This window comes from Papaver somniferum, chromosome 6, assembly GCF_003573695.1.
Source record: "Papaver somniferum cultivar HN1 chromosome 6, ASM357369v1, whole genome shotgun sequence".
Classification (NCBI taxonomy): Eukaryota; Viridiplantae; Streptophyta; class Magnoliopsida; order Ranunculales; family Papaveraceae; genus Papaver; species Papaver somniferum.
Genome location: NC_039363.1, coordinates 7260734 through 7277786, shown reverse-complemented (window position 1 = coordinate 7277786; position 17053 = coordinate 7260734). Strand labels below are relative to the sequence as shown.

The 17053-nt window shown below is 39.1% G+C and overlaps 1 long non-coding RNA gene, 1 other non-coding gene and 1 pseudogene across 2 annotated transcripts; 1 reads left to right on the top strand and 2 right to left on the bottom strand.

Moving 5' to 3' along the window:
• Positions 1–11995: 11995 nt before the first annotated feature.
• On the bottom strand, positions 11996–12069 carry TRNAV-AAC. The gene has a single exon. It is a non-coding gene; the product is annotated as a tRNA-Val (tRNA).
• Positions 12070–12744: 675 nt separating this feature from the next.
• Positions 12745–13598, top strand: LOC113290409 (annotated as a pseudogene).
• Positions 13599–13914: 316 nt separating this feature from the next.
• Positions 13915–16825, bottom strand: LOC113285386. The gene is made up of 3 exons (XR_003328627.1): positions 16691–16825; positions 14321–16355; positions 13915–14067 (listed from the first exon to the last, which is right to left on the bottom strand). It is a non-coding gene; the product is annotated as an uncharacterized LOC113285386 (long non-coding RNA).
• Positions 16826–17053: the final 228 nt, after the last annotated feature.

The window sequence follows — 17053 nt, the reverse complement described above, 5'->3', positions numbered from 1 at the left end:
GCGAGGTAGTTAACAATGTCGGCAAACCAAGGAAGGTTGACACAGACATCAGTGTTCATCAGGGAATGATTCTCTAATCAGCGCAGATTCTCAATAGACTCTATGGTTAATCGACAAATGATCAGCAACCACATTCTCACACCTTTCTTATCACGGATTTCGAGATCGAATTCCTGTAATAAGAGTATCCATCGAATAAGGCGAGCTTTAGCATCCTTCTTAAAGAAGAACTTCAAAGCCGCATGGTCAGTGTAATGATGATCTTAGATCCTATCAATAAGATCTAAACTTGTCTAATGCAAACCACAGCAATCCTTCTCGGTAGTTGAATAATTGAGTTGAGCATCATTAAGGTTTTACTAGCATATATCACATATGGTAGTCTATCAACACGCTGTCCTAAAACAGCACCAACGCATAATCAGAGCATCACACATGAGTTCGAACGGTAATCCCAGTTGGGTGGTACATAGGAGCGTGGTAAGGAAGTTTTTAATTCTTCCCACGCCTTCACACAAGCAGCATCAAAGTTAAGACAACATCTTTGGCAGTAGGACACAAGGTCGAGAGATTTGCTAAAGTCTTTGATGAATCGCCGGTAAAAACCGCATGACCTAAAATGATTGAATCCCCACAGAGTGGGGTTGGGTAATGTTGAATGAGGTCACTTTAGCTTTATCTACTTCAATTCCTTTTTCCGAGATGATGTGTCCTAGAACTATTCCTGAATTCACCATAAAATGGCATTTTCCCAATTTAGAACAGGTTCTTTTCTTACATCTGGATAGCACAAGGACAATGTCAAACATTCGTCAAAAGAACCAAACAGAGAAATCATCCATAAAGATCTCGAGAAAACTATCTATCATGTCAGAAAAAATGCTCATCATGCAACGCTGAAAAGTAGCAGGTGCATTACACAACCCGAAGGGCATACGTCTATAAGCAAATGTCCCAAATGGACACGTGAATGTAGTTTTTTCCTGATCTTCTGGTGCAATGTGAATTTGGTTATAACCGGAAAAGCCATCTAGAAAACAGTAGTGACTGTGTCCAGACACACGTTCTAGCATTTGGTCAATGAAAGGGAGCGGGAAGTGATCCTTCTTTTACTGTGTTCAACTTCTGTAGTCGATACATACTCGCCATCCTGTGGTTGTACGTAGGGACTAATCATTCTTGTCGTTCTGAACTACAGTAATGCCTGACTTCTTAGGCACAACTTGAATGGGACTAACCCATTTGCTATCAGGTATTGGGTATATGATACCCGCATCAAGTAGTTTCAGGATCTCTCCTTTGACTACATCTCTCATGTTAGGATTAAGTCTCCTTTGCATTTCCCTCGATGGTTTGGCATTCTCTTCAAGGTTAATGTGGTGCATGCAAATGGTGGGACTAATTCCTTTGAGATCTGAGATGGTCCATCCTAAGGCCTCTTTGTGTTCCTTAAGTACTTCTAAAAGCTTACTTTCCTGTTCCGTGTCTAAACATGATGAAATAATGACAGGTAAAGTATCAGAAGAACCTAGGAATGCGTACTTCAACGTACTAGGCAATGTTTTCAATTCAAGCTTGGGTGGCTCAACAATGGATGGAACAAGCTTGGAATCAGAGAGTAAGGGTGGTTCCACTTCATATCTTCTTTCAGTGACGTCCATTTGAGGTACAGATTCGAGCAGAGATAGGACGTCACTACAGTATGCATCATCATAGGAATCTGAGTTAAAGTTCTCCATACATGCTTGAAAGGGATCGACGGATAGAATGTTAGTCAACGAATCTTGTATTAATCCTTCAATCATATTAACTTCATGCACATCATCATCATCAAGATTCACAGGTTGTTGACTAATATCGAACACATTCAATTCTATCGTCATGTTGCCAAAAGACAGTTTCAACACTCCGTTACGACAATTAATAATCGCATTGGACGTAGCCAAGAAAGGACGTCCTAAGATGACTGGAATGTGACAGTCTGGGTTTTGTACAGGTTGAGTGTCTAAGACAATGAAGTCTACGGGAAAATAGAATTTGTCAACCTTGATCAAAACGTCTTCGACCACTCCACGAGGAATCTTGACAGATCGGTCTGCCAGTTGTAGAGTGATAGATGTTGGCTTCAACTCCCCAAGACCTAACTGCTCATAAACAGAATATGGCAGAAGGTTAACACTTGCACCTAGGTCTAATAACGCTTTATTGACCGTGTGTTCTCCTATAGTGCAAGAAATTGTTGGACATCCTGGATCCCTAAACTTGGGTGGAGTTTTGTTCAGAATGATGGAACTCACCTGTCAGCTAAGAAAGCACGTTTGTGCACATTGAGCTTGCGCTTTTGAGTACACAAGTCTTTGAGGAATTTGGCATAAGCAGGGATTTGCTTGATTGCTTCAAGAAAAGGAATGTTGATGTTGACTCTCTTGAACAGATCTAACATCTCATTATAATGGGTACTTTTCTGTTGATAGATCAATCTTTGAGGAAATGGGGCAACAGGAGAATGAGTTGGCAAAGGGACATTCACAGCAGTAGAATTGTCAGGCTTTCCAACTTGCTCAGATTCTTTGGTTTTCTGGGGTTGTGGAGACAGCGTGGAATTTGTATCAGATTCATTAGGTTCGCCCACGTTGTTCTCGATGACTTTACCACTTCGGAGGGTGGTAATGGCATGGACTTGATCGGGTGAGGTTTCAGTGCAGGATGTTGTGCCTGTTTGAAATATCCTCTTTGGATTTTGTTGGGGTTGGCTAGGAAGTTTACCCTTTTCTCTCTCACTTATGGAATCACAGATTTGACCCATCTTTTGATCAAGACTTTTCTGACTTTGCACCAGACTCTGGACATCTCCTCGAGTGGATAATCTCTTGTCGGTATTGTGTTGAGGATATGATTGTTGAGGTTTGATTGTTGTTGAGGGTTTCTCGGGTGTTGATAACCTTGATTGTTCTGATATCCCTGATTGTTTTGATAGCTCTGATTGGGTTGAGATGGTCCTCCCTGAGTGGGTCCTTTGGACCATGAAAAGTTAGGGTGGTTTCTCCATCCTGGATTGTAGGTCTGTGAATAGGGGTTATGCTCTTGTTTTTGAAACATGGCATGTGCCTGTTCAAGCCTAGATTCCTGGACTGCAAGCAAATCGGGACAATTTTGGAATTGATGGTTGGGATCGTTACAAGCGGCACATACAGACGAAGCGACATGTTCTCGGAGAGTAGTGGTGGAAGGTTTTGAATTTTTATGTAGTTCTAACTCTTCTAATCTCCTAACTATTGATGCCATGTTTGCTTTTCCCTCGAAATTGCTTCAATCCTAAAAGCCTTAGCTTCTGATGTAGTCTTTCTGGGTTCACGGATGGATTCCCACTGTTGCGTCTTTTCAGCTACTTCAATCAAGAAGTCCCAAGACGCATCAGCAGTTTTGTCTACGAATAGACCATTGCACATCGACTCAACCGTTGTTCGGGTGGACACATCTAGACCTTCATACAAAATTTGCACAAGTCTCCATTTTTCAAAACCATGATGGGGACATTGGAGCAATAATTCATTGAATCTCTCCAGGTATCTAGCTAAGGTCTCACCCTCTAATTGCACAAAGCTATTTAGACTTTGACGAATTGTCGCAGTCTTGTGATTCGGGAAAAACTTTTTGAAAAACTCCTTTATGAGGTCATCCCATGTCATGATGGATTGAGGCTGTAAAGCATAAGCCAGGCCTTTGCCTTATCTTTCAGGGAGAAAGGAAAGAGCCTTAACTTTAGGGTTTCGTCCATTTGAGTGAAACGCAGAGTTCCACAAATTCCTCGAATTCTCTCACATGGTGGTAAGGGTTTTCATTCTCAACACCTCTAAAAATAGGAAGCATTGTATTGTGCTCGATTTCAGCTCATAATGGCCATTAACCTCGGGTAGCACAATACAAGAAGGTTGACTGGTTCGTTGGGTACATATAATCCTTGAGGTACGGGGTTCTCCCATTGTTTCTGGTTGATCTGGACTGTCTCCCTCAGAACTTAGAATTTCGATAGGTTCGTCTGGGTTAATTCTAACAAGTCTGTTTGTTTGGTCTCTGTAGGTCACAATCATGTCCTAGCAGGTACCTCAACTAACATTTTAGTCAGAGCAATCGGAAACAATTTTGGACCACAAAAAGGCCCAATATTTGGTTTAAAATGGGTTTTGATGATTTGGTTTTGAGTGGGTTTTGGTTTTAATAAGGGATTTTGTTTTTGGTTTAAAATTGGGCTTTGGAAATTTTTTTAACTAAACCTAGCATAAATTAGCACAACCCATAAAAGAAAATAAAAACAATAATAATAATTAAGACAAGCCCATAAAAGAAAAAGAAAAAGAAAAAAAAATAAAGACAAAAATAATTACAATCCCAAATAAAAAAAAGAAAAAGAAAATAAAGGAAAATAAAAATTATTACAATCCCAAATAAATAATTAAATTAATTATTACAAGCCCGAATTTGAATTTAAATGAGGCCCAAGTGGGTTAACTCATGGGTTAGGCTTACTTGATTTTTGGAGGGAAGCCCAAAAATAGGCTTTTGGTCCCCTTTTAGTTGCACAGCCCAGTTGGGCTTTAGGATCGTCCTAAGTATCTCACGCCCAAGCCCAGCAACAGTTGGAGTTGGTTCAGCAACACGAGCCCAGGAGGATCAGCTGCGAAGCCCAGGAGCAGAAGATCACGAGCCCAGCAACAGAAAAAGGCAGAGCCCAGCAGCAGCAGGTGACTAAGCCCAGTTGCAAAGTTTGGCGAAGCCCAGCTCAGGTGGCCAGCAACACAGCTCTGCAGCAACTCAGTGGCACCTGCAATGATAGTGAAGAAGCTCAGACAACTCAGTGCAATGATCATAGTGCAATCATTGTAGTGCAATGATAGCAAGGCAGAACTGCAATGATTGCACAAGCAGTGTGCAATGATAGTGAAGAGGCTAAACAGAAGTTGCAATCATTGCAGTGCAATGATTGCAGAGGTTATGCTGCAATGATCTGGTGCAAGTATGCAATGATTTGCTGCAATGATTGCAGGTCAGGACAGCAAAGGAAATCAGCAGCAGCAAGCACCACTCCCCGGCAGCGGCGCCAAAAACTTGGTGTGCTTGGGAACGACACACAAAAGACTTGCAAGTATACAAGGTCAAGTTTTAGTATAGAAAGTAAGAATGGGATCAGTCCACAGGGAGTGGGAGCATACAAGAAATTATCCTAAGCTATCAATGGGTGCAAAGCACTATGGCAGTGAGCAAGGCAAGGTAATATGGCAGATGCAAAGAACCAAAACAGTTAACAAACCAAAGCAGTTAACACAAGATGGCAAAACAGCAAAGATTAAATGGCAGAGGATATAAAATAAAAATAGCAGGGAACCAAGGCTGTAAGCCAAGGGAAGGGGGAGTTTGTGCACTGATTTCAGTGCACAACAGCTTCAAAATGCAAGAAAAACAGTGAAGGAAAGTAAATTTAGCAGGGAACAAAATAGAACTGAAATTATAAGTGATTGTAAAGGATTTGTGATTAAGCCAAGGCTTAGAATCCACCTTGTGTCCTAATCAAACAACATATTTCTAGGTTGAGTTGAATATCCTATGCATACATCTAGAAATGGAAGATAACTAACTTGATCATTAGTTTGCCCCTAGTATTGACTGTCTTTTGACAGAACAGTCAATCACAGGCACTATGAACATTAGTTTCTTCCAATTGCTCAAGCAAAACAGGGCATGGAGTTAACTATCCTAGCAACTTGTCATTTGACAGTGCATAAGGCTTCAACTGAGCCTTAGCTTAATGCTACTTAGCTCATGCTCAACATATTACATACACAAGCATTCATCATACAAGATAATTCAAACACAACACACAACATTCAAAAATCAACTGTGATAAAGGGACTGAATTTGAAATTGTAATGAAAATTTCTTCAAATGTCTACTGGCTAGTCCAGAGATCCCCCCTCATACACACCCACACTTCCTATTTATACCCACAGACCCAATTTCCCAAAACTACAAAATTAAGGTTCTTCCCCAAAAATCCCCAAAATCAAACAGTACATAATTAGGGCTTCTCACCTAATTCACTTAATTCAACCATACCCCTATCATCTCTGTTCTTCTCCATGCTTTTTTCAATTGAAAATTGGGGACAATTTCCCAAATACCTAATTTGGCAGAGAAATTAGGGTTTCGGATTTTACCTTCTTTGATGCGATTTCTCTTCAATCCACACTGACCCATCCTTCCTCTTGTTCTCCTACTCCATTCCCATGTGTCAGTTTGTCTCTAGCTTCACCTAATTTCTCTGCCATGTCCATCAATTCTTTTTCCCTAATTTTCAAAACCCTAGACTAGGGGCAATCAGTGAATAGGAAATGATGGGCACGTTAGAGGGATTTGGGAGTGATGATGATGGTGTTTGTTGGCAGTTGGTGGAAGTGGTGGTTGTGGAAGTGGAGTTGGTGGTGATGATGGCGGACATGGTGGTGGTACGGGTTCTGCAGACGGGGGAAGGAAGAAGAGATGGAGAAGAAAGAAGAAGTCGATAGAGTTAGGGTTAGGGGGCGTTTGGCTAGGGGTATAGGGTGTTCGATCTTGGGTGTTAGGCGGGTTCAGAGAGGTTTGATGATCTGCGACAAGGAGCGATGGATGGGAAGATGGTAGGTGGATCCAACGGCGATACGGAGGTAAGCGTGGAGCGACCGTCGGATGAAGGGATGTAGCAAAACGGACGACCCAAGATGGAGATGGGCGTTGCGATGTAAAGCGGGGGCTTCGGAGTTTGATGTGCGATGATGGAGCGACCGTAGGATGCTGAAATGCTTCGATCTGACGGCTGAAATCCGAGACGGGCTTGGATAGTGGAAATGTGTTTGAGTAAGGGTTTTGGGCCTTGGGTATGCCAAGCCCATATCTTCTTTAAGGACAATTCTTCTTCTTCAAGACCATTCCTAGCCTCTTGGTTTTGTGCACAACGTTCTTCGCGGCTTCCTTGCGTAACTCCTCCCGGCTTTTCACTACTTTTCTGCTCTATTCCGCTCCGCAATTCATCCAAACTTTATTTATTACCTAAAAATATAAAATTAAGTAAGAAAAATATTTATTCTTGAAAACAATGAAAATACAGAATATGGGATAAAATGTAGAATTAATGCACAAAGGATGAGTTAAATGCCAACAAAAAGGGATAAATATATACAATATTTGGCACTCATCAGCGCCAATTATATGCATCGACGAGCTTTAAGGAGCTAGTGCTTAATTTTCACTTTGTATATGTTGTGTCAACAACACCGAGTGCTGCAAATGCTAATTGCGCCTCGTAGATGTACAAACGTCAACCGATAATGAGTGTTTCATTTTTGTAAATGATATTTAGAGTTAATATCATGTCTTCTCGTCTCCTGAGCTATTATCTAAAATACTGAATTTGGTAAATTAAACTTGCAGTAGTACCTATGCAAATAAGTCTATCTTTGGAAAAGAAGGAAAATACAATTGTGGTAGACATATTTGAATATGGGAACCACAATAGTTGTCAGGTTTAAGAACCTAATGAGCACGGAACCACTAGAATTGGAATAATACTGGACGGTATGATAGCGATTGGTTTGAATAGTCCATCTTTGAGCCTGGAAGAGCTCTGCTGTCGCTGTGACATAAAAGACACGATACGTGCATTAGAAATGATGTTCATTGTTGTTGATCTCTATCAGTCGTCTTGGAAGGACTGGTACTGATATTGATATAGTGTCTATGGTCATAAAATTCATTTACAGTTTACTGTAAATTCTTAAGTTTATTCCAGCTGAACAGTAAACGAGAGAGAAAACCGGATCAGTTATATCTCCTGGGTTGCGTGTTATGTTGCTTTGTGCACCCAGTTGCTCCCTTGATAGGTACAATAATGTGGAACTGCATGTTCTGTTGATGATACATTCCCGCCTGAGGATCAGGGGGAGGATCGTCGACGACATTGGTTAATTCCAATTGTGTCCCATCTAAATTATCACACCAAGAAATGCCTGAGGTGTTGGATATTACTATGTTTCTAGATTTAGCAAGAGTACGCTTGCTTGATTCGGCATATATTAAATTCCTTGCAAGGCTTTCCATGTAATCGTAACGATTGTTTCGTCTGGAAATATGCTTAGAAGCATAGACAAAAATCTCTTGTATGAGGTATGTCGATCTAATCAGATGACTTCCATATTCTCTTTGAGTGATGAGTTGAGATATCTCCTGACGAGGAGCACATCCCTTTAATTTGCATTGATATCTTGTGGTGAAGAATATCCACATACTGAAATATGGTACCAATGGATTAAAATATCCCCATGCTCTTGAGAATGATGTAAGATCGTTAACTAGCTGATTATGAACTGGTTGTCGATAATGTTCAGAGTAGCTACTGAAATTGTTGTGGATAGATATCCCCCTTTGCAAAAGAATTATCGACAACGTTTATATGATTGACAGATATAGACCTCAGTTCATATTGGGATGTTTTCTCCCTTTTGTACGCTTTTGAGACCTTAGTCTTAGCATCAGTCGCAAATGTGATGCTTATATGAATGCGCAGTGAGAAAACTAATTTAGGTTGCTTGCAGCGCCACCCTATGAAAGTGAGTTTCCACAGCCACTAACCAGGTTGATAGAAGCATGGTCTGGTAGTCATATGTGACTCGACTTATCAACTGGGTGGTAACTGTATATCTATACTCATATAGATATTAAATGAAACTCTTGTTTTTCAGTTATTGATGTTGTATCATCCTAGTGATGCCTTGGGCATTGATGGTGAATATACCTGTTGTTCTTGTGCATTCATTGAATGGTCTAGTTACTTCATTCACAAAGCATTTTGAACTTATTACTCATGAAACCATTGTCATGTTTTCTGTTTGAGACGTGCTACATTCCACTGTTGTTAGTACTCTACTATAATATTTGCAAAATTTGATGAGAAAGTCTTTACACCGTTTGGGGGAGGAAACGCTATCGCCTGAAAAACGGCGTGAAGTATTCTGGTTTGCACAAGATAAACCGGGATGTATCTCATCTTGATGTTTTCAGCAATGAAAGACATGCAGAAGATTTGATATCTTCAGAAATTGAAAATCAATTTGCTTCCTTGAGAAGCTGTGAATGTAGTAGCAAGTGTGTCACATAAAACACACTTTCAGCGTGGATGACTAGTTGACTTAAAATTTTCTGCGCCTCCTAAAAGGAAGAACCAGTCACAATCATTGAAAGATAGTTCTCTCAAAGATACTATCAGTGGAAGGTCTAATTTATCTAAGTATAGTTCTCCTAATAAGAGAATGTCTCTGCAAAGGCTGTGAAACCTCAAAATGAGAGGATTTCCTTAAGGCAACCATGCAATAGAGAAATTTTCCATCATAATTAAATGATTGTTGATGACATAGTCAAAGTATCCACAGATACTGCCGTAAGTGTTGTTGGTTTTAAACCACTATCTATGGGAATGTCATCAAAGGTATGATTGGTTAAACCAGGAGAGATCGAAGCAGAATAACAACTTTCTTACAAAATGCATAATATTGTTACTGCAACCCGAACACTCGATAACGTGCGTCACTCTTAGCAGCAGGTGGGTGTTTGCAGTTCCGACATCTGATAATGTAACCCCTAGTGGCTACATGTGGATGTCTGTAGTGAGAAAAGTAAAGTCAACTAATGGCACAAAGTCTTTTACAGGAACCTGAGATGGATTGCTTTGTAACATATTCCCTGTTATGGATGCAACTACCTTTTTGGTATTTGTATGACAGTCTTTTAAGGACTCGATGTGCATCTAGTGGATGTGGTTACTGCGGATCTTTATGAAAGACTAGATACAGAAAACTGCATTTAAATTCCTGAAGTTTTTAACTATCAGTTGAATTACCATGTCATTTACATTTACTCAACAAGGACGAAAGTAATCAATCGTCTAAGTGAATGTTTATGTTATCCAGGGATATGTAAACCATCTTATATGCTCATAAATTGTGCATTTACTAGATTTGTTTGTGCAACATCTACTTTATTGGAACTCCTGAAGAGTTGTCCAAAGCACAAAAATGCTTAAAGCAGGAGTTCGAGATGAATTCTCGGTAAAACAAGGTTTTAATCTGTTGGTTGAGCGTTGTAGATGGAAGTCCATTAATCAACCTTAAAAGGTTTAGACATGTTTAAATGGACAAGCTGCCACAATTGCAGCTACGCGATCTCTTAGTTTTAAGATTGATTGATTTACATCTCAACAAAGGAGATGTATCACTCTGTGGTTTACATTACACAATGGATGTGTAAATTAAGGGTACATTAACTGAGATATGTTATAGGTACCTGATATTAAGTTTGTACGAACATGTAAGACTGGTTTTACCCAACACCAGTATCGAGACATAGGTCCGAAGAAAACTTCTCCATCTTCGTGGTACCATTAAGCTTGATCTTTTGCATGAAAGATCGTTGAATGTCTCCCACAGAGAAAAGCTAATCAGACTCTTTAATTTTTGATTTTTGGCAGGTTTGTTAAAGCAGCTAAACATTTTCCTAGATAATATCCTGGTAGTAGAGGATACTTGTTCATCCTCCGATCGATTATGATTGTTTAGACAAAGCTAGTGGAGAATAAAAGGCTGGCACAACAAGATGATCATTAAGAAATTGCACAAAGATAAATCACACCAAGTTTTTCAACTAAAGGAAGATGGAGCTGCTGAATTCATTAGAAGATGGCTCGTGATCTTTATGCAATACTGTCAAACAAAATGATCAACTAAGATACCTACTCATCAGGGGGAGTAAGCCATAAAAGACTGTGGATATTGGGAATGTTGGACATTACGCAGTGTACTCTTTTTCCTTAGTCAAGGTTTTCGTCCCACTGGGTTTTCCTTGTTAAGGTTTTAATGAGGCATGCGAGTCCACTATTATCTGCAGTTCGAAACGTTGTACTCTTTTTCCTTCGTCCTGGTTTTTGTCCCTCTCCGTTTTTCCGGGCAAGGTTTTAACGAGGCAACATCTGCGGATTTATCATTGTTCCGTGTACTCATGTTTTCCTACGTACATGTTTTGTCCCTCTGGGTTTTCCTGACGAGGTTTTTAATGAGACAACAATCTTAGAACGGTGATCATCATCTAAAGAGATGTATATCCATAGATTTCACCCGCGGATCAGCGACCGGATGGTCAGACTATTCTTTTGAGGTTTTGCAAGTGATTTCTCTAACGCAACTTCAACGAAAGAGAAATTCACAGCTGACCAACTTTGTTTCTAACCTTCAAGTGTTTGTGTTTTATCCCAAGCGGCTTTCCTGGACAACTTTGACAAATGAAGAAAATCATTAGTGATCATTACTGTTTTAAAGCTACTAAAGTTTTACTGGCAAAGCTCTAACAAGACAATAATCTTAAAATAGTGGTCATCCAAGAAGGAGTGTTATAGGTATCAGGCTTTCAAAGTATGGCTGACCACATTTAGTGGAACTCACTTATATTAAGAGATAAGTTAATCTCTTTTAGATTAACATAAAGTACATTAGTCCATCAACTAAACCCACGTATGTGGACTCGTGGCAACTCATGTTGTAACCACCTTGTATGCATTGGCGGTTAAGTTGGGCTATAAATAGCCTTGTATACTAGTGTAACAAGATAAACAAAAATGTCCAGTAATAAAACGCTCCATTCTTTCCCGTACACTCTGTATATACTTGTATGGTACTGTACGCTACAAGCAATAGTATTCGGACTAAAGAATTACTATATCTCCATTCGTATCATTGTGTTTACCATGCGCTTCTTAAATCACCTCTGATAGTCGGCGATTACATAACATTATTTTTATTTATTTTTGGGGTTTTTGTGTTACTTTTGTTTTTATGGGTTTTTTGTGAATGGAATGTGACACCTTTAGGTTTATTAACTCGCGGATCGATAAAAAAATAAATAGAAAAAAACATAAAATTTATGGCTTCGCCCAGGTTTGAACTGGAGACCTTCAGTGTGTTAGACTGACGTGATAACCAACTACACCACGAAACCGTTGTTGGCATAAGGTTGGAAAGTTTTAAAATTGTTTGGAAGTAGAAAATGTAAAATGTTGACCTGGAGCCCGATGACTCTTTGCCACCAATACTGTTAGTAACTCAGTGAATTTGTTTTCACCCCCACGCAGCACTAGATTTGTGTCTGATAGAACTAGGCCTGGTCAAAAACATAGGAGCAGAAACTGAACCTTGTACGTACCTCACTCATCATCAAATTGCAGAGATTTGTACTAATAGTACGTATGTTTCAAAGAAAAGAGGAAACTTAAAGTGTGTCCCTTGTAGAACTCATTATATATGTATGAACTTTCAAAATACATATGAGTAGGTTGGCTTTGCTTTATTAACACCGGAAAAGACTATCCCATTCCCATAATGCATGCTTATCATTTAATTTCTGCATAACTAACAAAGTTTCATGCACACCTCAAATCAAAACAGTGTGCATATGTTGGTAACAACCTATCTCCATTCCTCATTAGCATTTTAAATTTCATGTTCGGGTTCATTTGGCATGTCCTCTCAATGCTGTCATTTACTTCTGGCTTATCTTTCTTAACTTTGTCCTCTTCTTCTCTTCTACTTAAATGGGATCTTCGAAAGACTAAAGACATCACCACGCCGAGCTGTTTAATTCATTTCTCTTGTCTCTAGACCTTGAATCGTCAAAATGCAGAAACTACTACTTTCATTCAAGCTTATCACTAGAATTCCAGGAAATGTCTGTTGTATTAAAAACTTGATAGCTTCATCCTCATACACCACAAGAGAGTTCTTCAGCTCTAACATTAGCACTAATACTAAATTTCTCTCTAGCGCACCAAAATCTCACCATAACATTATTTATGAGGCTTTTTCAAGGAGTGTAGTCTTAAACTCCCATTTGAAGAAACGGAGTATTAATTACATTAACGATGTGATTGTTGTTTCAAGTCGTCGTAATTTGTCTGGAAATAATCTTAGTGTTGGATCAAACCAGAGATACCGAGTGGTGGTGGTTCGTGGTTCGTGGTTCCCGTCAGCAGATGGTGTTTTCTGGGGATTAATCGGAGCCAATGTTGTTGTTTTTACCATGTGGAAAGTTGCCGATCCTTCATTTATGAACAAAATTTTTATGATTTCATTAGATAACTTCATAAGCGGGCGTGTTCATACAATTATTACTTCTGCATTCAGTCGTATCAATGATGGACATTTTATCAGTAACATAATAAGTTTTTACTTCTTTGGAAGACCAACAGGACTGCTATTCGGACCACAGTTCTTGCTGAACTTGTATTTCGCCGGGGCAATCAGCGGCTCCGTATTCTACTTGGTACATCATGCTTTCTTTTTCCGAAATCTACAATCTATTTCTATCTTGTTATACCGGTTCCAGCAATGCTAGTGGGAGCATTTCTAGTTGGAAAAGATCTGTACATTATGAAGAAGGAAGATGGTAAAATCTCAGGAGAAGCTCACTTAGGGGGTGCTACGATTGCTGCAATTGTATGGTTTCGGATCAGAAGAAGATTGCGGATTTGAGTATTGCAGTCCTAGTAGGGGGATCACGCTTTTCTTAGCCAACTAGGAGTATTTATAAATTTTGATTGAAGTATTAGTCTCAAAGTGTTATGCCTAATTTTGCAGGATTGACGAGTGGTTGTTGTTAATCACTTAGCATATATTATTGGGCAGCAACCCCTAGTTAGCTGATCGAGTTTGCAGTTACCCTTAATTTCCTGTTTCCATTCGATTGGCCAAATATGAATTTATATGCAAAAATTAAGGATGGTTAGAAGTTCAAAAACAACAATAAGCAATATGTTGTCTAAAAAGGATACCAATTTGGGTCTTTAAGTTCATTTTCCCAATCAGAAAGAAGTTGAGAAGCCTTGACGTCTGCTTCATCGGCACTATACTTCTTCTTGCACGCATCCTGGAAAGGTTTAAAATCAATGCCTCCCATTCTCTTAACTCCAATGGCACCACCATTACCCATTTCTCTCAGTTGCTAGAATACAACCAAAGAATAATTATTCTGTTAGGAAACGATACGGAGAATGATATTCCGATCTAAAATATATATTACATTCAGCGAGAAGGAAATATGGTCAAATTCTTATGTATCCCTTGCTGTCTAGCCTTGATCGACCTTTGGCTTATGGTAAAAGATATGCTTGTCAACAAAAGTAGAGCAATGAATATTGGACCAAGTGAGCACATGTTTTAAGGATAGGATAGGAAAAGAGAAAAGAGAAGCTCACATTGATTAGTTCCTTTCGAGCTTCCTGCAGCTCATTGGTGCCTTGGCGTTCCTTGACTAGTAGAGTCAAAGATCATGGCTTCTAGTTCTTCTATCTTGTCTTTCAAAGATACAGTCAAATCTTTGATATTCTTCTTCAATTCACAATCTGCGTCAGCACCTGCAACGTGCTTCAAGGCTTCCAATCTCCCTTTCATTAGTGCAACCTCTAATTCCAGTTGATGTTTGGCATCCAAAAATTAAGGATGGTTAGAAGTTCAAAAACAACAATAAGCAATATGTTGTCTAAAAAGGATACCAATTTGGGTCTTTAAGTTCATTATTAACTAATCTCTGGTCTGTATATGAACTCTCTCAAAGTTTCCAATTTCTTCCAAAGTTCCAACCTCTCTTAATGTCTGTTCCGTGTCTCAAAATGGTTTCAAGATGGAAGCTTTATAGGTGAAAATGTGAAACCCAAGGGTTTTTCTTGGAACCCAAATGCTGCAATTAATGGAGAAACATCCCTTTACTTCTCAGTCTTTCAAGTTTCCTTCGTGGGAAAATGTAGAAAGAAGGGTTATTTGGTTTTTGGTACTTACATTTTGTCCAATGTTAATGTTTGGTCTAACATTTGTCAAACTTAGAGTTTGGTACTTAAAAACGACGTTGACTCTAGTTGACTGTTTAGGTTGTCTTTCTTCCCATATTAATTCCCTAATCACCCAGCAACAAGATCGGTTTACTCAGCCAACTAAAATTAGAAAATCACCTCTGCAAATTAGAAGAAATACAAAAGAGATTAATCTCGAAGATCAAAAACCTATCGCCGCAACTCAGTAAAGATGTATAAATAAGTTGATGGTTAATTAATTTGGGGATCTAAAAACCCTAACAAAGAAATTGAAGGCAATTTTGGGATCTGAAAATCCCCAATGGTTTGACAAGGGAAGAAGTAATAAGAACAATATTTTATAGAGATCTTTGTTGATTTTTATTGAAAGTTTAATTGCAGGGGCGGTGGTGTTGGTAATTTAGGGTTCGTGGATGGGGGTGAATTTTTTCGATTTTGATGTTTGTATCATTTGTTAGAAACAGGTGTAACAATGGGATTCTGAAACGGTCGAACAATGGTGAGAAGATTAGGGACAAAAATGGTGGTGGCAGCGGTGATGGGTCTGTATATTGCTACTGAAACAGTTGAAGAATGGTGAGAAGATTAGAGACAGAAAGTGGTGGTGACGGCGGTGATGGGTTTGGAGAAGATGAGAAGAGGGGTTCTGAAAAGGGTGTTTTACAAAATGGTCACCCTTTCTTAATTTGGTTTACAAAATGACCATACATTAAATTAGTGATGACAAACTGGTCTTTCTCCATCCGACTTAACTGTTTTTGAAAAAACAGTCCGAGTTTTGTTCTAAATACCCCTCTTCCGTTGTTGAGGTGATGGTGATGAAGTGGTGATAGCGACGGTGGTGACAGTGACTATACCCCAAGAGAAGAAGCGGTAAACCCTTGAGTGAATGTGGTGCCACGATCCTGAACTGGGCTGAATTTTCGGTGCTAACTTCTCCGTTACTTCAGTCATCTGTTACACAAAGCCTCAAGCTACGTCATTCAAACATTAAGCATCAATCTCATCTGCATTTGCAACCACAGTTCAACACCAAGCTCTATAACTCTACCCTGTCCTTCACCACTGCAATCAACAACTACCACAACACCAGTGCGTTCAGTTCCATTCTCTCAGCAAACCATTGCAATCTCACATACAAATCCAATAGTTCAACCAACTACAACACCACCAGTTCAAGATGCAACAGTAGCTCCTTCCAACCCACAGAATCACCACCATCTTCTCCCTTACTTCAGCCATCTGGTATTCTAAATACCCATCCTCACCAACAGCAAGCAGCAGCACCACCACCAACAGCAAAACAGCACCACCTAATCATTTTTAACCACAACAACAACTCCATCAAAACCATTCTTAACAACAACTCCATCAAAGCCATTCTTAACCACGAAATCCATATTCATAATCCTATTCTTCTTCACTGATAAATCAAATTACAGAACCAAATTAAATTAGGGTTTATTGAAAAAATCCATCCATATCGAAATTCACAGAGAACCCTAACTCTTTTTTAACTTATGCAACACCGTTTAATTATCGATTCAAAATCACTGAACTTGAAAAATAATTTTCAAATTAGGGTTTCAAAAACCAATTGGCCGAATTCACAATTAAGTTAGCATAAAATCGAATGAAAACTGAACAAACTAAATGAAGGAATACCAATTTGGATAAATTTAGGGTTTATTTAGAAAAACCCAAAACTAGGGTTTCTGAAACCAAAAATTGAAAAATCACAAATAAAAAAATTGTTACCTCTTAATGTTTATAGCCGTCTTCATGGTGAGTAACTTCAGTAACTCGTCGTGATAAAAGAAGAATCAAAAGAATTATCATGGAAACTCACCCTTTTTCTAGTTGCAGAGAGGAAGAAAACTGGTCGAGAAGCGGAGAAGAAGAAGAAGAAATACGAATGAGATCCAGTTTTGGTGGTTTTACTAGGTGTTTCCTTTAGGGGTAATTAGGTAATCTAACCATCCGACATAACTCTGATGCGTGACATAACGTTGTAGTTAGCTGTCCAGTGACTGTTTTGCAAATACTTTGTAACAGTAGGACTATTTTGTAAGCCGGATTAAGGAAGTGGGGCTATTTTTGTAAATACCCTTCTGAAAATTA